The 20,565-nt window shown below is 37.9% G+C and overlaps 1 protein-coding gene across 2 annotated transcripts in view; it reads right to left on the reverse strand.

The window, feature by feature from the left end:
- The window catches only part of LOC129172143 (tyrosine-protein phosphatase non-receptor type 14-like), a 55,605-nt gene extending 35,313 nt beyond the window's left edge, over positions 1-20,292 (reverse strand). Inside the window, exon 1 of one of the 2 annotated variants that reach the window (XM_054761590.1) lies at positions 18,026-20,292. The gene's annotated coding sequence lies outside the window, so the exon portion shown is untranslated. Of the gene's footprint in view, positions 1-193; positions 571-18,025 lie in introns of those variants that run through there. The other variant, XM_054761589.1, reaches the window with a different exon arrangement.
- Positions 20,293-20,565: the final 273 nt, after the last annotated feature.

A 20,565-nucleotide genomic window follows, 5' to 3' on the forward strand; every position in this document is an offset into this window, starting at 1 on the left:
TAAAATGTATATTTGGGGCATTGTGTTGAAGGGGGTGGGGACAAGGCGTGACAATGTTTGGGATGCCCTGTTTTAGCATCCCTACGTGGCCCAGCCATTTGGCCTACTCATTTTAATGTGTTTTAGTCTTTTCCCCCATAGAATTCATCAAGAAAATGCCCGTAATCAACAACTTCCAAAGGGCAAAACTCACCCCGCTACATGCCGAGGTGTTGTGGAGCAGCTCCCCTCTCTCTCTTTCTTTTCGTCAGACAAAATACATAATCTCCATCAAGTTTGGCTTAGGTCTCCACCTGGAATGTGAGATCTTGCACGGGGAATCACGGGAGGGAGAAGATCACAGACGGTCCCGTTACGGTTTGGGGAAAAAAGAAGTTTTCGGCAAGCTCAACGTGGAGTTGGACGCCGAAAAAGAGTGAAGAAAATGCACACAAGAGTGGGTTAAAATGCACAGAGAAGCGACGTGGTCTTCTGTCTTGTCTCGGTGGGACGCCTGCTATGCTAGTAAGTGGAGGAGCCCCTGCTAGCCCGACGGGGGCGTTCAGGACGGGAGGGGTGGGGGAGAGACGAGATGATGCTGCGTTCATGAACAGTAGGATTTATTGGAATCGAGAACACTTCCCAGGGTAGCGAATGTGCATTTGGTTAAAAACTAAACCAGTACAATTCACAACACAAGTCACAGCACAGGGAAAGAATACACGCCGATTTAGGTGAAATTAAACGATGCGGCGTTTTAAAATTATGTTATGTTAGTCGTCCTGGTGTGACAATTTTTGTAAAGCTGGTGTAAACGATAAAACGCAGTTGGAAAAACATCTACATTACTCAGCCAATTCTAATATCCCAGGTTTATTGAGTGCCTTTAAAGGCAGCAGCAGCAGAGTCAAAACGGGGAGGGGGCATCTGTGACATCACACCACAAGAATTTAAGGAATGTGGGGCTCCTGGTAGAAGTCCTCCTGGTTTAATAGTTTTCCAGGGGCCACAAAGGTGACTAAACGTCCAACAAAGACGCTCCCTCGTATATTTACCTCCCCTATTTGACCCTTTGGCTCTACAACTTTATTTGTATACCTCAGATTTTCACAACATGTAGGCTTTGACACATTAGGGCAAGACTTGAGAGCATTTCAATTAACGAACCCTTCACAAAACTGCTGCAAAAGATGATTTTATTCCACTGTAGAAAAAAATGGGTACATATTTGAGGTGGGCGGCTCAATCCAAACCTTTGTTTTATTCTGATTATGTACATGATCGACAAATTAAAGACAAAAATCCCAAAATCATTCAATGAGCTTGAAAAATGTCCAAGTAAAAAGTATCGGTATCGTTATTGGTGATGTTGGCCCTATTTACTTGGTGTTGGCTCAATACCAAAATTGTACATATTCTAAACACTATACTATATACTCCAATTTATATTGCAAACAGACTGATCATGTTTGACTCGTGTTTGTATGCAGAAATAAAACAAAGGGGCTTTATATATTTTTTTTTATTAAACTTATCCTTTTATCGTTTGCTTAATTATTGTAAATTTTTATGGTGGACTTCCTTAGATAAAAAAGACATGAAATGTTGATTTAACTTAAATATTATATGTATTAAACATATCAACATAGTTGTATGGAAACTATAAAAAAATATTAATTGTTCGTTTATATAAATGCACAACATGTACAATATTGTAAAGGTAGTATTATCTAGTAACAATAGAGCGCCTCAACTGGACTTTTTTTTAGTAAATGGCGAGCTCTTGTGGCCAATGTGAGAACTACAGCTTCAACGAACAAGCGACAGGAAACAATACAAATGTTGACGTCGAACACTAAAATTAATTATAAATGATATATTGCCTTTACTTTATAGATGAACACATCAGTCAAATAAACAAAAAAATAAAACAAACTACGATAAAGATTATTACATTTGGGCCAAATTACACATACCTGTATATACAGTCAGCATCCACAACAATTGCTAGTGATGTGCAATACCACTGATTTCGTTTCAGATCCGATACGGAGTAAAATTTAGGCTGGTATCGGCGATACCGATCGTTTATACGAATTGACCTAACGTGTCTTGTAAAGTTGTGTATTTTATAACGCAGCATGAAGAATGCAAGATATTTAAGTAATTTATGGATGAAATAAATGCTGAATTTAATAATAATAACAATAATAATTATTATTATATTAATTTAAATACATTAATAATGTAATAATTAATTTAAGCTATTTATTTGTTTATTTATTTTAAACCCTGTAGTATACTAGGGTAGCGGGGTGAGTTACAATATAGCGAAGCTAATATACAATAACAGAACAAACAGAGGACAAAATCATAAAATGTGAAAATTGTATTTTAAACAATAAAAAAAGAAGTAAAATAATAAAACCATTAAAATAAATGATTCATGATTAAGAACTACTATAAGAATTAAAACTTTTTTCACAATTCAAGCATGGGTCCGTTAGTTAGTCATCGCTTCAACAGACAAACGTTCTGTTGAACTGAAGTTTCGATATTTTGATTTGAGAATCCATTTTATAGCACAAACAGCTGGTTTCGGAAGTATCAACATTTCAGTGTCGATCCACACGTCACAAACAACTGCACAATCTGTAAAAAGGTGTGTAAACATCCTACCAATACAAAGATAACAACAATGTGACAAAGATGCATGAAAAAGTCATACTTTGTTGACTTGTCTGCTTGAGAAAGTTACACGTGAGTGTACACGTGGCAAGCTGATGTGGCACTTGGAAAATACCAGTAAAAGGTTTTTAACTGGCCTTAAGGGGGGACGAAATCCTCATAAATTTAGCTCAAAGTTCTACGTTCCGCTTCTATTTAGCAGTTAGACATAGAGGGAAAATGTCATATATATGAGTTGGTAATTACGGGCCAACTTCCTCTGATGCAAATGTATAACTTCATTCAGGAACATTTTAACACAGCAAAACAACTTAGGTACATAAGTGGGAAAATAACAAGTCTATACAGTTTCACTCAACTATTAGATGTTCCCACATGAATGACCAAAACGCTGGTAGCTGTATTTTGGTAACAACAAATACAGCTTTAAACAGTGCAGAATACGCGCACAAGGGGGCGCGTTATTGGCAAATGCACAAAGGAAGTGCATCACTGCCATGAGGAGCTCTCAGAGCACCAAGTCAGCCTGTGGCCGAGGCAGGAGAGACAAAAGTATAGTCAGAAAACGATAAAACAATCCCATTGTTTTTACTTGTTATTGCCAGTTTAAGTTCAATATCCACATTGACCAAAAAGTAAACATCCATATTGACTGGGCACCCCCCTATATCTGCATGAGATGGTTTGGTCCATATGGTACACAATGGCACTTGTTCAACCTAGCCCTGGATAGTTTTTTTTAAACCATGTCCTCCTGGCTCAGTAGGGGTACCCCAAGGATCAATCTTGTGCCCCCTTGCTGTTCCGCGTATATATGAATAACCTTCCTGCACATCTGTCCAGAGGTGAGCACTCAAAAATACACAGATGACCTCATTATATACAGTACTGTATGTCCATGCCAAATCAAAACAGAAAACTGCATCAGTACGAGCACAATGGAAAACATTGCACAATGGATGACTGACACAGAATCGTAATAAAACTGTCAGTATGGACTTTTTTCCCGAAAGAAAAGTAAGACGTATTTAGGGGTGGTGTTGGACAATACACGGTCTTTTAAGAAGCATATTTTTAAAGTTTCTAATAGCGTGAAATTCAGTTGAGCCCTGTTTAGATTCAAATGAGTACAGATGTAGCCAAGCTCCAGACGTGTACCATGATTCCCCCCCCCCCCATCTTAAATATTGCAGAACAAACTTTCAAGCGACACAGTTTTACACATCAAAGTTTGCACGTACAGGCACTCAAAATATTTCACAAAAAAACTTCCCTCGTATCGTTATCGTAACATTATTAAGAAAGATAAATGGTTAGCCTTTGAAAATGTTACTTTTACGGCTAATGTTAGTTTAACGCAGGGCTGTCCAAACTTTTTCCACTGTGGGCCACAAGTGAAAAATGAAAGGATGCAAGGGTCACCTTGATATTTTGTAAAGCAACACATGTAGATATGCTTACAGGTTACAAGTTATTTCAAGACAAAACTGCATCTCAGCTACGCGATATACTGTAGGTGACAAAGTCGTTATCGTTTCCTGACTATACTTGGAAAAAAAAAGGTGCTCTAAGAGCTCCTCATGGCAGCGATGTACTTCCTTTGTGCAATAAAGTCAGTTCATTAGTATGAACTTCACTCTTTGCTCTTTTTTTCCCTCACATTTTTGCTGTTTTTTAAAACATTTTCCAAATATTCAAACTTTCTACTGACATAATCTTTGTAAATTTTCTTTTCGTAAAATTTTGACTTTATTCCCAAAGTACTATAACTTTTTACCCAACATAATTTTCCAAAAGTTACATCTTAATTTTGTTTTGTTTCCCATAATATTATGACTTTAAAAACAAACACATTTTTCTTTAATATTTAAACTCTAAAATGGCGGGTTTTAGAGTTTTTTTCTCATATTATAAGTTTATCTCGTAAAATTACAACTTTTTTTCTCTTTACAATATTACTTTTTCCTCTTAATATTTTGACTTTATTTTCCATACTTGCTTTTTTTTTTTAAACAACTACAACTATTTCAGCTTTCTTCTTGTAAATTTTCTTCTCAGAATAATACGACTTTATTCCCGTAATATTTAGATTTTATTCTCTTAATATTATAACTTTTTCTCCAACCTAATTTCCCATTATATTTCTCATAATATTATGACTTTTAAAAAAACTTATTTTTTCTTAAATATTTCAACTTCATGCTACTAAAGTGACGTTATTTTTCCTCATAATATTAGAACGTGGTTCTCGAAGAATTTCGACTTTTTCCTGTTAGATTACAACTTTTTTTCTTAATATTTTGACTGTATTCTTGTAAAATTACTACTTTTTAAATTGTTGTTGTTTTTTTTTTTTTTTTTTTTTAGCTTTCTTGTTCAATTATATTTTTACAATGTGCCGTGGGCCAATAAAAAAAAAAAAAAAACAGTCGCGGGGCGCACTTTGGACACCCCTGTTTTAGCGGATAAGCCCTCGCATCAGCACCGCAGTTTGTGAAATGAGTCGCTCTCGGGGAGACTCTTATGTCAACTTTACATTGGCACGTTCCAGACTGTAGCACATTTTACATTTAATGTCGTGATGTTTTGTTTATCTGTACTTTACATTTTGTACGTGTTTAATTCTATGAAATAGAATCACTAATTGTATTTTTACTTTGCCTCTGCCCTGGGACAACAGATTGTGCAATGCTCCTGTCAAAGAAATAAATAAATACAAACGGCATAAATAAAATAAATAGATTTGAGCCAAGCATGCAACAGTGAAAATGTTTCACTCACTACATCACTAGCAAGCAACAAAATAATGACATGTATACACAGCATGTGTTTTTGATTTGATTGCAATTCCATTTTGCCTTCCATTTTTTCAAGACTTTATGTGCACCATAAAGACGCCTAAAACTGTTCTTTGATCTTTTCAGGGACAGAACTCAGGGAAGTAAGTTATGTTTCCATGATGAATTTGCCACATGAGAAAATCTGGCATCAGGTCTCGGCTCTGACCAGGCCATTCTAGCATATTGTTTATTTTTTATATCTAATAATTTTTGACATTCCTTTAAAAAAAATATTTGAATGAATTATTTAATCATTGTTAATTTTTTATATGCGGGTAATTTACAGTATGTATTTCTTTTATAATTTATTGTAAAAAAAAATCACTTTATTCACTGTATCTAATTAATAAAATGATAAATTAGTATGAAATACTGTAATACTACAATAATAATAAAATTTCCCTTCAAGGATTAACAAGGATTAAAATGACTATTTTAAATTAAAATAACATCCTAATAAAAAATATTATTAAATATTATAAAAAAATAGAGCAAAAAGACATAAAACAAAGCTTTCTTTTTAAGTACGGTATATGTATATTTTTTTAATCATAAATGTTTTTGTTTATTATAAATATCAAAGGGCAGCAATGTTGACTATTTACTGCACATCAGGGCTGGGCTGGCATTGTTCAAATATAAGCAGGAACTATTAATGCTGACACCCCCATTGAAAAGCCAGCATTTCAAGAAATGCTGCAAATGTTTGACAGACAGTACAAATTGCCTGTGAGAAAATGCATGTCACAAACGCCACATCCGCAACTTTACAGAGTGAAAGATTGCATATTAAAGCAAATATTGCATTATTATGATACCCCATGCTTTGTTATCATAACATTAGTGGTTTATTTCGGGGGTATTCTGCAAAGCAAGTTTAGTGGCTTAGCGAGCTGTGTTGCCGGACTTGCGTGTTCAGCGAAGGTATAGCTCTCTTTTAAAGCAGTTGTATCGCCATGGTAACTTAGGCTAAAGTCATAGGTTATGTCCAGGCTTTCAGCTTAAAATCAACTATTAAAGTGCCACTGTTTCACTGTTTAACTAATTCAGAGATGGCGTCACCATTTATATAGAACCTATGGTTCCAGAGGGGACATAAACATTCTTTTTTTTTTTTTTTTTTAAAGAGCATTCCCTGATGATATTATCCATCTATATGTGAGATAGATTTTCAGCCGAGGGAATACGCTAGACATGCTCATGCGAGCACCAGGAATAAAATGCAATATAAATATTAATAATTAATGTTAGCAGATGTAAATGTCATAGGTGTCCTTGCGTGAGTACTGAGCCTGTTAGTCTTCTCATATTAAAATATTTGCTGGAAGAATAGACACTCTGAGGCATCAATCAACTGCATTAAAACACTTGTTTTATTATAAAAAGGAAAAAAAACAATTAAGTCGCCACAAAACACGTCATCTTTTGGGAAGTCCTCACAACGCTCCATAATAATTACGTACTCTTTTTTTTTTTTTTAAATCAAATACAGTGGCTGGGATCGCTTCACTTTTCAGTGGAAGTAGAACAACATGATGTCAAACGCCCCCTTTCATGTGAACGCACACTTAGCACAAAGCCGCAACCCGGACTTGTCAAAGCAAGTTGATAACCACCGTTGCGGGACCAATTAAGTTTGATTGCAGATGTTAGGTTTTTGTCGAGTTGCATCTTGAGCACAAAGCCTGGGGTTGTGGAGCCACTTTCGGCGTATACCCTCTAGTCTTCACGCTTTTCAGGCATGCCACAAATAAGTAATTAAATAACACGCATTGTCACTGCAAATTGCGGGACAATGTGGAAGCAAAATGCTTGCAGGTGTAAACACTGCTTTAGTTCTGTCTTAGTTTGTCTAGTTCCTCTTGTGTGTTAAACCCGTCTTGTGTACCTGATTATTATTATTATAATTAATTCTGTCCCTCACATGTTGGTATGATCCCACAGTCCTGACCTTTTTGACCTCAAATGCCTAATTATCTTGTTTCCACCTCTAATTATGTCCCTAATACTCTCTCCCCCACATTTTGGTCTGATTGTGACTTTGGTGACTCCGAGCATGAGCTGTGCAACCATTCTGATTCCAATTTAAAGTCGGATCTTGATATCCCCTGCCCCCACATATTTTTCCAATCAGTTGTCCTCACATTCCCTGTAATGTAATTCTTCTTCCACGTCATATTGTTAAACAGCCAGCTAGTTATCCTGCAAATACAGACTGGACTATGCGTGTCCTCCAAGGAATGTCAGGACACCCATCCGTGCCCGTTGCCGACCCAAGGCCTCCCCAAAATCGGCATCTGTCCAAGCCCCCCCGCTTCCATTCCACGCGGGTGAGAGGAGGACATGTCCTTGGAAAACAGGACGTTTGGTCATCCCAGCTTCAGGATGATTTTACAAACCGGGTCTGCTTTTTCAAAAGATTACACACAATTGGCATAACCCACACACTCAATTGGCAGAACACCTCAGAGCTTGTCTAAAACAAAACACACACTATAAAAACCACATTTTGTGACCACATAAAACACATACGTTTCAAATTACTATATTCTGCTTGAACGACTTGCACTGTGCTGTGACAGATTACGTTATGAATTCACCAACGCAAGCACAAAGAAGAAAATATTTATTTCTCGACATGCCTTTAACGTTGACATGGAGATTCACAACAGCAGGGGCCGCCAACCCGTTGATCGTAAACTACTAGTCGATGTTCGGGACTTTGCCGGTCGATCGTGAGAATTATCATTATCATAACAGTGAGCTCCTGGAGAGCGACCAACAGGCACGCATTTTGTCCACTGAAATCTCCCGTACGCTGCTCCGCTATACAGGCAGCAACAAAGAACAAACAGCTCATATATTATTAATGAAAGTCATTCACAACATATTGAGCATCTTGTATGTGAACTGAAGCCCAGGGGAAGCTCACACGGGAATGTCTTCAGGGCGAAACGGCAAAGTGTTCCATAATTTCAGTCTTTCATCCGCACGGCAAAGGCGTTCTGGGTGCCCTGAAACTTTATTTTTTGAAAACGGCTTCCAGACTGGGAAAATCTGATAAGGCCGGCTAGTCGTCGCAATGTAGACAAGCAAACCGCTACTTTCTGGAAACAATGACTTCACTGCCCCCTCGCCATTACGTGACCAGAAGAAGAACAATGAAGAACAATGGTGAACTACAGAATAGGCATGAGCCAGTTGGCGGTTTCAAGGTGCACCCCTGTATGAAAAAGTTATGGTTTCAAAACTACTAAAATTGTACAACAGGAGAGAAAGTGGAGGTCCAGCGCAGCCACTACAGTACGTGGAAATACTTTGTCACGTCCTGTCTGTAGTTATAAATGGGTATGAATGGGAGTGTGAATGACTGTCTGTCAATATGTGCCCTGCAAATGGCTGGTTGGCGACCAGTATAAATAGTTTGCTGTTTGTATCACCAAACTGTTGCATTTTAGGTTTATGTGTCATCTAATATTGTAGAATACTGAATCTTCTCTGTACTCATATAAACAAAGCTTGTAAAGTTTAGTGTGTGATGCTTGGACATCCATTAAAGTCCACAGCGCCTTTTTGTCACATGTCATATAAACGTCCGAATTTCCATATGCCTGTGGGCACTCAAACACATACAGATGTTCCACAGTTAATCAAAAGTAGCTGTTAGCTGTTCACTGATGTTAACAATGACTTTTTTTTAAGACTATATCAAATGTGACTAAAATGACCCACGACTCTAAATGCTGGCTAACATAGCCGTTAAAGCCAGTAAGGTTCTTGCACTGAAAAAAAATCCCTTGAACATTGAAGAAGATTTAACAGTCTTATTTTGGTTGTGTTTTTTTGCTGTGAATGATAATTTGTATCCCTTTTATGGTCCATCTTTGGAAAGGTATTCTGAAAAAAAATCAGTTCTCAAGAGAGGGGATCCGTGTGAAGATGAGCTAAGGCTGGATCCACATGTGGTAATACAGCTTTGCAGTTGTAATGTTCCAAAAATAAAAGGTGAAATTATGGTGGTTATGGTTTAATTTGATTTGAACATGTATGCAAGTTACAATGGAATACATCACACAATTCAACTCACACTTCCACATGTCCAATAGGAGCAGGAAGAAGCAAAGCTTATTTAATTAATTTAATCGGTTCCACATCTTGTGCAGTACATTTTATTCACTTCCTGTCATCCATATGTGATTTTTTTAATACATACCTTACAATAATGATAATATACCAATATATATGATAATATACCTTACAATAATGATAAGGTCATGTAACAATATGATGTAATTATTAAGATTTTTTTCACAATTAATATAATATCATTATAATAAGAAATAAATAATGGAGACACGCGTTAACAAAACAAGTTCAAGACTCCTCTTCCTTGTATTTTGCAAACATTAAATGCTTGTATTGTTTTTGGAATTTGCTCATCTTGGTGCATTGTTTGAGTTCCTTGCTCAATCTGTTCCATAAAACTTAATTCCACATACTGAAATGCTGTGGGTTTTTAGCGTTGTTTCAGGTTTAGTTTTCCCCTAAGATCATATTTCTCCTCTCTTGTAGAGAAGTATTGTTTGACATTTTTGGGTAGCAGGTTATTGTTGACTTTATGCATTATTTTAGGTGTTTGAAAATTGACTAAAATCAGCGAATTTTAATATTTGTGATTTAAAAAAATAAGGGATTTGTATATTCTCCATACGCGGCCTTATGAATTATCCTCACTCGTCTTCTTTTTGCAGTACATTTAGTGAGTGAAGATTGCTTTTATAGTTATTACCCCATATCTCCACACAGTAAGTTAGATATGGTAATACCAAAGAACAGTAAAGAGTGTGAAGTGTGTTTTGATGAACAAATTTTGCTTTATTCAATACTGAAGTGTTTCTCGCTACCTTATGTTGTATATTTTTCATCTATTATGATCCCCAGAAATTTATTTTCGTTCACCCTTTCAATGTCCACTCCGTCTGTTTGTATTTGGTCGTACGTGTCCTTTCTGCTATTACCAAATAGCATTATTTTAATTCTTCAAGGATAATCTGTTTTTAATCAAACCATCTTCTTAATATGGCCATTTCATCCATGACTTTTTTAATTAGCTCATGTATGCTTCCCCGCACAAACAAAAGGCAGTAGTATCATTTGCAAATAATACCAACTTTAAGTCTTTCGTCACTTTACAGATGTCACTGATATACAAATTGAACGGCTTTGGTCCCAATATTGACTCCACACGTAATATTTAACTTGCAGATGTGTATTCTCCTAGTTTTACAAATTGCTTCCTGTTTGCTTGGTAAATTAAATTATCCTGCTTGTCTCACCAAAGTGTGTGTTATAGAACCTTGTAGGATCCTGAATCTTGTCATATTTTTTCCACAGTATTACGACTTCTTCCTCGGAATTCTACTTTACCTTTACACTCCTCTGTACTCACACAGCTCGTAAAGTTTGACACGGGATGCTTGGACATCCGTTAAAGTTTCATGCCTATAAATGTCCGCCTCTCTACTGCGTCTGTGGGCGCTCAAATGTCTGCAGACATTCCACATTCATTTCAGAATAAATTGTTGTAATAATTAAAATGGACCAGAAATGAGCAACTTTGGCCTACAAGCAATTAACTTTCCCAACTGGAAATTATATAGAACTCAATGTTTACAACGTGTTGTTGTGCAACTGGGCGTTGAAAAAGATGTGTAACAACTGTGATATAAAACATAAAAAGAAAGTGTGACCTAAGGTCATAAAAAAAGGGGCCACTGAAACTAAACTAGAGCAAAAGCACAAGGCAAAGAGGTCAGAAACAGAAATTTATGCACAGGCAAAAACAATAGCCTGTAACGCTAGAAGACAGTCCAGCATCTGACTCCTGCCAAGGCAGGGTATAAGAAGGCCTAATGGCAGACTGATTGCAACCCTCGTTTATCGCGGTACATCAGTTCCGGTTCTTTATAAATTGTATATTGTTGTAGTTAGATCATAAAAAATCCTGTTTATGACCTTTCAAATAGTTTTTAACGTTATTAGAGCCCTCTATACATGAAATAACAGCCCTATAGTCACCTTTACAGTAATATTACTCAATACAAATATATCATAATAAGACATAACAGAGACCCACACCTTAGCATTGGAAGAGTTGTTTGTTGTTGTTGTTCCTTTTTTACCTTCAGATGACAATTCTTGCAGTGGCTACTGTCTCATCAATGTAATGTTACTGACACCTAGTGACCAGTTTAGAGTACTACATGTCACAATGTGCTTTCAATGCATTTTCTGAATGCCTTATATTTGTATTTTAGTTCATTTTGCCATTTTTATGCTTGAAAATCCTTAATATAGGCCTAAATACATTAAAATTAGCATTTTTGTTCACTAATAATAGGCCGTATTCACCCACAAAACAGCATCATTTATTAATTATATTTTGAAAAAGTGCGATGTGAGGCGGGATGACTGCATATAATTATGGCGGCAAAGTGGCGCCCCGCATCTGTTGATTTTTCAGTGTGCTGTCCTCAGTCACAAAAGTTTGGACGCCACTGTTCTAAAGTCAAAAAATACTGGATGACTTCCAAGTTGTCCTAATTTTTTTTTAATCCCATAAAAAATAATGTAAAGTGAATATTCCGTTCCATCAAACTTTCACAGTACAGGCTTAACTGTACACAAGTGTAAAAAAAAAAAAAAGGCACTAACCACTGTGAAATAAAACTAAATAAGACATAAATACTGTAAGATAACACTAAATACAAGAAGTAAATGAAACAGTGATAAAAAGAGAGCCATTACATGCATTTATCCCTTTTGTTGTCTTGCACACCAGGGAGAGTTGAAAGGAGTGAGACAAGCTTATTGGGAGGAGGAAGTGTCAATAATGAGACCACGATGCTGCTAATGCCGTCATCACTGTCCATTTTATAGTAGAAGATCCTTTCACATGTTCAAAGACACCATCTTTAGCCCACATGATGGGGTATGCAGCCAATGTTGAGTTCTCCACTGAGCTCCTTATGTTTAGTTAACTAAAAGGACCAAAAGTGACGTCTTTCCTCAGGGTAGCAACGGGACTATGTACTACGACAATATATTCTTCTGCCTATTACTCCACCACATACACTTAACTAGTTATTAGTTACTAGTTTTGTATAATATCAATACTTTATGACAGTGTGTACGTAACCACGAAACTGTGACGTGCAAAACAAAACTATTTTATACAAATGTATAACCCACAATGCATGCTGGGTAACTTCCTGTTGGGGAAGGGTGCTCGTGGGCTTCCCAGCATGCCATTTGGATGATCAATTAGTATAAAATATTGCTTTGCAGGTATATTTGTGTGTAAGCATCTATTTTGCTATCTGCATAGTCCATGTGGTACAGTTACATTGTGTGTTCCACGTGTTATTTTTGGCTGCACCGGCCGTGAGGTAAGCATTTGGGTTGATGAGTTCCAGCTGGTTTGTAATGTGTGAGTAAGAGAGTCAAAGAATACAAAGAATACTTCCTCAAGTAAGCTAAAGTTTGCCTCCAACTACTTTCTGTGCAACTTTACCAATGTAAGGCAAATAAGATGTTTTCTACCATTAAACCGCCTACTTATGGTGATTATATGCACAAAATACCACAACTTGCTGGCTTAAGACCAATTACAGATCAAATATATGAAAAGTGTGACTTGTGCTTGCCCGAACAGCACTGCTAAAGTTCTCAAGTGGGACAACAAAGTCTGGAAAAGCATTTTGGGCGCTGACAAGCAGCAAACCAGAAGGTCTTTATTAGGTTCAGATCTACAAGACGGTAGATCAGTGTGTGTTAGAATTCCGTGAAATGTCGCTCATGTTTTCAACCCTGACTCTGTGTGAAACAGTTTTTGTTATTTTGGCAACATTTGTGACATTCACTGTGGGAAGCAAAATACTTGCAAGAATTTGCTGACCTTTGCAAAACAAACTCCACTGGATTTGATTACAGTGAATCCCCCACATATTCACAATTCTACATGTGCGCCTGCAAGACCATGGATTTTTTTCCTCTCTCCAAAAATAGGCAGTTTTTGCCACAGAAAACACATCTTCATTCCCCCGACGGTAATAATTCATAAAATTTGTGATAGCAATAATACAGTATACATGTACAGTACGTGTAGCAATGACGTGACGTCAGTGCAAGATGGCGGCGCTCTGTGTGGCAGATTTCAGTGAACTTTCTTACATCTTACATTCCGACCTCAAAACCTGCTGCGAGGTGAACATCAGTTAACGTCAGTTGGGTTATGTAACAAATACATAATAAAACATCATTGGTCATTTAGATACTAAATGATAACAGTAACTGGAGATAATGAGATTTGCATCATGTTAAAAGGCCAAAATCGTCTATGTCACAATATATGACATTTCCTCTTCTATGCTTATCGTCCCACTGGTCAGTGTAAAAAAAAAAAACCCACAAAAAACAAGCATTACTATATTGCTCTTGTAACTATGCCTCATTAGATTGTGCAGGTGTGGATAAACATTGTGGCCAGTGAGTGCATATCCATAAAAGCTGTAAAGGCAAACAAGTGTGTTGTAAACAACACTATAGCGTGGCCCACTTTAGACCACTGCTAATGTGAGAGCAGTGGAGGAAGTCACACAAAACGGTGTCAAAGTAGAATGTCCCCACTCATAAATAGGCTATGACTGGTGGATGGCACATGAGAATACATCTGAAATCCGATCGACAGATGCCATCTTCTGACGAAAAGCACAAAAAAACTTGTAAACGGCATTCCAAAAAGCAATCAAGGAAGGAAATAAGGGATAAAATGAATCGCGGGCAGCTGCCTTCCTTGTATTTCTTCTTGTATAAAACTGATGTGCATAATGAACCAAAATACCACAACGTTATTCCTTAATATGTTCCACTGCCTGTATGAAACAATATGTTCACATTTCACGGTGCCATCAGCAATGCCAATTGAGATTTTACTGTGCACTGCTTGATTGCCTGTTTGGAGGCACACATCTGTTTAGTATCAGCAAAAAGAACATTTATTTCTTTCCTTCTTTCATCACCGTTTGTGTTGTAGCTCTTGCTGCAGGCGAAAGAACGGATGGAGCCTCATTCATTCATAATTGCGCGCACTTAAGTCAGGGTTCTCAAACTGAACTTATCTGGGGACTGATAGAGGTAGTGTCTGGGTGAGGCTGGACCACATCAAGTATTCACGTTTCAACTGACAGGTGACTTTCTCTAGGGTATGCTGGAGCCTGTCCCAGCTGACTTCAAATGCAGCGAATAGACAACCCTTCACAATCTCATTTATACCTATTCATACGTAACTATGGGCAATTTAGAGTCTGCAATTAACCTAACATACATATTTTTGGAATGAGGAAACCAGAATACCTGAAGAAAACCCATGTGGAGAACATGCAAACTCCACACAGATGCCCAAACGGAGATACGAACCCAGATCTTCCAGATCTCCTGACTGTATGGCCAACATGATAACCACTAAGCCACCGTGGGTTAACATAGTTGTTGAATGTTATTCCCCACAGGAGTAGTGGTTGCCATATATGTGTTAAATACAGTATATGTGTTATTTTTGCGTTCTAACCGAAATTGTGTGACTCAAGGTCACTACAACAAATAAATATAGCTCACCCAGTGTGCACGGGTTGCACTTATACAAAACTTTGATGTCAAGTAGGGCTTCACAAAATATGTAGCGAGTTTAAGACCTCTGACTTCAGTAAAGGATGTGAGTGTAATAAGAGGCTGCTACAATCCAGTGTTTACGGATGATCTGGGTTGAGTGTTGCACAAAAGAGCTCAGGAGAGTGGAAACACAATTATTATTATAATTAGTTTACTCCATTTATGATTTAATTCTCAAACAATGTACATAATAAAGACTAAAAGTAAAAACAAAAACCAGGACGACATAAAATTGCAGTGGAGCGTATGATGTGACATTTCCAGAAAAACAGTGCTGCAGTGTGCTTAAGAGGGTTAAAAATCTGGAGCCTTTGCCATGCCGAGTTCTGTTAAACAACCTAATGGCTGTTGGAAGGAAGGACTTCCATCATAGTAATGTACGTGCCAATAGCAGAGAACACGGAAAAGAAGACTGATGTCTTTGATGAGATCTTGGAAGAGGCCAGTGCAAGACAAATGAAATTACCATTATCATGGGAGGTCTCAATGCCAAGGTGAGCAGTGGTAAAGAGACTCTGAGAAAGAAATGCCCGTGGAGACAGATGGGTGCAATGGTGCAAGTCGAAAGACACGGTCATCACAAATACTTCATTGAAGAGCATCCCAGAAGGTTGTATACCTGGAAAAGCCCTGGGGATCGCTCAAGGAACAAGACAGACTTCATCCCAATACTACAACACATCCAAGAGAGCAGCGAAAGGTGCAAAAACATACCAGCAGGATGATTATGGTGTCTGTGGTAGCAACTTGGGGTGTCTTACAATAGTTGACTATTCGATTCGGAGGAGTTTGATGGCGTTTCCACGTCAACGGTTTTTGATTAACCCGGAATACATAATGGCACTTGCAGCAGACTCAAAAGGGTTTGTTTCAACTTTTCTGAATGAATATGATAAAAGGCAATTGGGATGTTGGGGGGATGGGACGCTCTGGAACCGGTTTCTACCTCTACCTTGACAAAAACTGTTAAAGAAGAAAGGCCCAATGTGCTGCGGGATGGATGTGTGACTCCGCTGCGATCTACGAACAGAAACAATTTCCAGCTCCCGGTGAGAGTTGAATTTTATGTTTTAACCGGTTATTTGGAGGTTAAATGATCATGGCCTAAATGATTGTGGGCTTGACACAGATTTTTATGAGCCGACACCAATTGGCTTGAGGAAAAACAGAAAAGCAAAAGTTTGATTTGGAAAATTTTCTTGAGTTTTGATTTTTCCATGCAATACAAAACCCCTGGAAATCATAAGGCTTGATTATGCAAGGTGTGATGAGAGACAGATATAACACTGAAAATCTTGATCATCGCATATAGCCAAGAGGTAATGAGAGACAGATATAACCGAATGAAAATCTTGGTCGTCGCATCCCAGCCAAGTGGTGATGAAAGACAGACAAAACAGAATGAAATTCTTGATCATCCCATTTGGGCAAAAGACACATCGAGTATTGTGGAGTGGGCCGCAGCGAGAGAAAGATAAACAGAATGAAAGTCTTGATCGTTGCGTGGGTACTGTAGGCCGTAGGGCGGGGAAAAAGTAAAAGAACCATCAGAAGTGATTGGCAATGAAGGCGCAAAGGAATAAAAGCTAAGCGCAATACCGCACACTCTCCTTACTGAGCAATTTCCTCACTAATGTACTGTCTTAAGTGAATAAAACGGATGATTTACGACTCCACATCACTGACAGTAAGAAACTTTTGGACCGCAACGTCATGATTTTCAGAGACCTAACTAAACAGGGGAGTACCGGACAGTGCTATTGAGCTAGTCGACTGCCACACACTTCGGACTGATAGAACAGCAGCTGAAACCGGCAAGACTGCTTTCTGCATCTTTAAGTATTTTTGCCTTTTTCTGGTGGAAAAAGTTGCAAATGAGATTTAGGGATCGCCATTAACGGTGCTCTTAAAAAACATTTTTTTAAAAAGACAATATTCAGCTATTAGTTGACTATGGACAAAATCTAACAAATCAGATTTGACTATAAAAATCCAATTCAATACAAACTCAAACCGCTGAAGAGAGCAAGAACCATGCAAAAGCTGGACTTTGAAAAGCTGTCCAAGCTAAAGTTTCAACTTCAATATTCTGTCCAAATGGTTTTGAAGGGCTCGTAGATGAGCGGGATGAGACAAACTGGGATAGCGTGAGAGTGCAAACAGCCAAAGAAACTTCGCCAAAGAGAGAAGGCAGCATTAGAAGTGGATGACGGATGAGATATTGTCAATGACGAGCTATACATGAACAGGAATGCAGAGTTAGACAACCAAATTAGGAAGAAAGAGAAGCAAAGCAGATTGTTGAATGGTCAGAGTAGCAAAATAGAAGGTCAATTTTGCAACGACATGTTTACAGGAGGGTTGATGGAATCTCTGGCAGAAAGGCAGGCTGTTCAAGTTCTGAACGCATTAAATCAAAAGAGGGACGCAAGCTTGTTGAAAACGATCCTATCTCGGGTAGAGTATACTGTTTCACATTGTGAAATTGTCCAGAAGCAGCTGAAGGCCACAAAATTCTGAAATCCGATGTCTGTACCTCCATAAGGATGATGAGAAGGAACAAGGTTTGGTGATAGAGATGATTGGTGGTCTGGCGGAGTATGGTGTTGACAAACTTATTGATGCTATAAATAAGATAAGAACATTTTCAGCGGATCTGTCTCACTCCATTTTTATTCCACTCCCCAAGAAACATGGTGCAGTGGATTGGGAGCCTGATGAGCCAGGTCACAAATATTCTACATAAATTTTAAAGGAAGATGCCCATATACAGCACAGGTGGCTCTCACCAGTGTACTTTGTAGTGCCAGTCCCAAGCCTGGATACATGGTGAAGGTTAGGAAGGGCATCCAGCGATCCATCCTGAGCTTGTGGGAGGTTTCCCCCTCTTCCTGTACAGGAAAACGACCGTGAAAGCAAGATGAAAAAAAACTGATTATATATTATAATAATATATTATAATATAATAGATAAGGTTTTTTTTTATCCTCGCGGCCTTATGATGCACATGGAATTACATCTAGTAGTACAGTATAGACCTTAAAACAATCATACACATGAGCGGCAATAAGCTCAACGAGTTCAGTACTTAAGGGAATCCCAGCAGCATTTTTAAAGTAATCTGGCTTTTTTTTTTCCCACTGACCAGTTCCAGTTTCAGTACATAGTATTTCATCATCTGCACTGGGACTTGAATAGTCCCTAAGATGTGAATTTATCACAGAGCTAAAACAGTAAAACTGTTCTTTGTCTGCCATACATTTGCTCAATATCTACCACAGAACCGCTTGTTTTCAGCATGCTTCATGGTAGCGCCATCGCGAATCAAAACATGTTGTCGTGCCAATGATGCCCATGACCACTCGGGGCCACATTGGCATGGTATCTAGACTAGGGGTCACCAACGTGGTGCCCGCGGGCACCAGGTAGCCCCTCACGACCACATGAGGTGCCCGCAAGCCTGCTTTTCATTCAGGTTTTCAGTTAATAATGAAAGAACAGTAGAAAGAAATGCATTCTGAAATACAAAATGTGAGTTGTGGACACCAGCATTTTGTTAATGTTCTGGTAAAACAAGCACATTCGCTTTGTTTGGGTTTAAAATAAGCTCTGAAAATAAATGTTACAAAAATGAGTAGCTCTTGGCCATTTTCATTTTGTAAAAAGTAGCTCTCACAAGGAAAAATGTTGGGGACCCCTGATCTAGACACTGTGGATCATGATTTTTTTTTTATATATATAATTTGTCCTTGAGTGATATGCGTTCTATAACTGCTATCCCAGATCTTAGCTCAAAATTATTTTGATAAAACGTTTAACTCTGTTGCTGACAAACATGCACCCTTTAAGAAATTAAGAGTAAAGAACAGAAATTACCCATAGTACTTTACAACTGACATTGCTGCAATGTTGCGCAATAGGAACCTTGCCCGAGTGACGATTAGCAGTATTACTGCTATCTCCGAAATGAGTGCCTTGTTGAAAGGCGTAAAGCTAAATCATCTTACTATGTTACAGTACATCTGTATTAGACTGCTGTGGCAATCCATCAAAGGAAAATAATGAAAGCTCTCTCGAAGACCCCCTCCTCATATCTTTACCAGTACAGTTCTCCCAAGACACCGTCTACATTTTTGATGAAAATGTGAAAGTCATATCTTCCACAACATAGGCCAGAATGTACCAATCAACAATTCTACATTTATGTCAACATACACAGAACACCGTCATTTTTCCTTGAGGCCTTTCCTTTAATCTGACTCTATCAACCGGGTGCATTCCTAAACTATGGAAAACAGCTTATGTAACTCCTCTTCATAAAGGTGATCCCCCAAATGAACTGAATAACTATCGGCCAATTTCATAATTACCCTGCTTGGCGAAAATATTAGAACGTCTCATAAGTGATCGGCTTTATTCCTACCTATCAAAACATAAACGTTCTAAACATCTCTGTCTGGTTTGAGGCCTGGACATGGTTTTGTGTCAGCAACCATGAAGGTTGTGAATGATATTGCACATGCTTTAGACAACAAACTTGATTTTTATGCTTTTTTATTGATCTTTCTAAAACTTTTGGCACAGGTGACCATGCTGTACTTCTAGAGAGTCTGTACAACATTGGCTTCGATGACACGTCCTGTTAATGGAATGAGAATTATTAATCTGGTAGAACTCAGGCTGTGGTGGCTGATGGTTTCTTATCAAACTATCTCAATGGCTGTAAAGGGGTCCCACAAGGTCTGTTTGTGGACCACTGTTATTTTCCTTATATATTAATGACTTTAATGACAGTATCAGAAACAGCTCAATCCATCTGTACGGGGATGACGTACAGTGGTGTCTTCGTTAGCCACAAGGTCTCCCCTCAAACCAAAATGGACTCTAACCAAACCTAGTTTTCCCATAGAAAATAATGTAAGTCCAATTAATCCGTTCCAGACACCCAAAAAAACACAAAACACATTTTATAGACAATAATTATAGTTTTACATGCAGAAAATGATGGAAAAAAAATATTACAAATGGCAAATGGATGGACAACTGAACACTTATGAAAGGGGGGGGGGGGGTATGTTTGAGAGAGCTTATCACTTTTTTGGAGATATATATATATATATATATATATAATATATTTTATATACAGTATTATTTTTTCAAAATCTATTAAAATCAAATCAAAGTGGCCCCCACATCCTTTGATTTTTTTAGTATGCCATGTTCACTACTCAGTTCAGTTTACACTTCATCTAGCTCCCTCGTGGTTTAGCGCTATTTGGCATCACTCCCTCGCCTCTTGCTAGCTTCCTGCCATCTGTGTACAAAAAAG

This window comes from Dunckerocampus dactyliophorus, chromosome 19 (assembly GCF_027744805.1).
Source record: "Dunckerocampus dactyliophorus isolate RoL2022-P2 chromosome 19, RoL_Ddac_1.1, whole genome shotgun sequence".
In the NCBI taxonomy this organism is placed as follows: Eukaryota; Metazoa; Chordata; class Actinopteri; order Syngnathiformes; family Syngnathidae; genus Dunckerocampus; species Dunckerocampus dactyliophorus.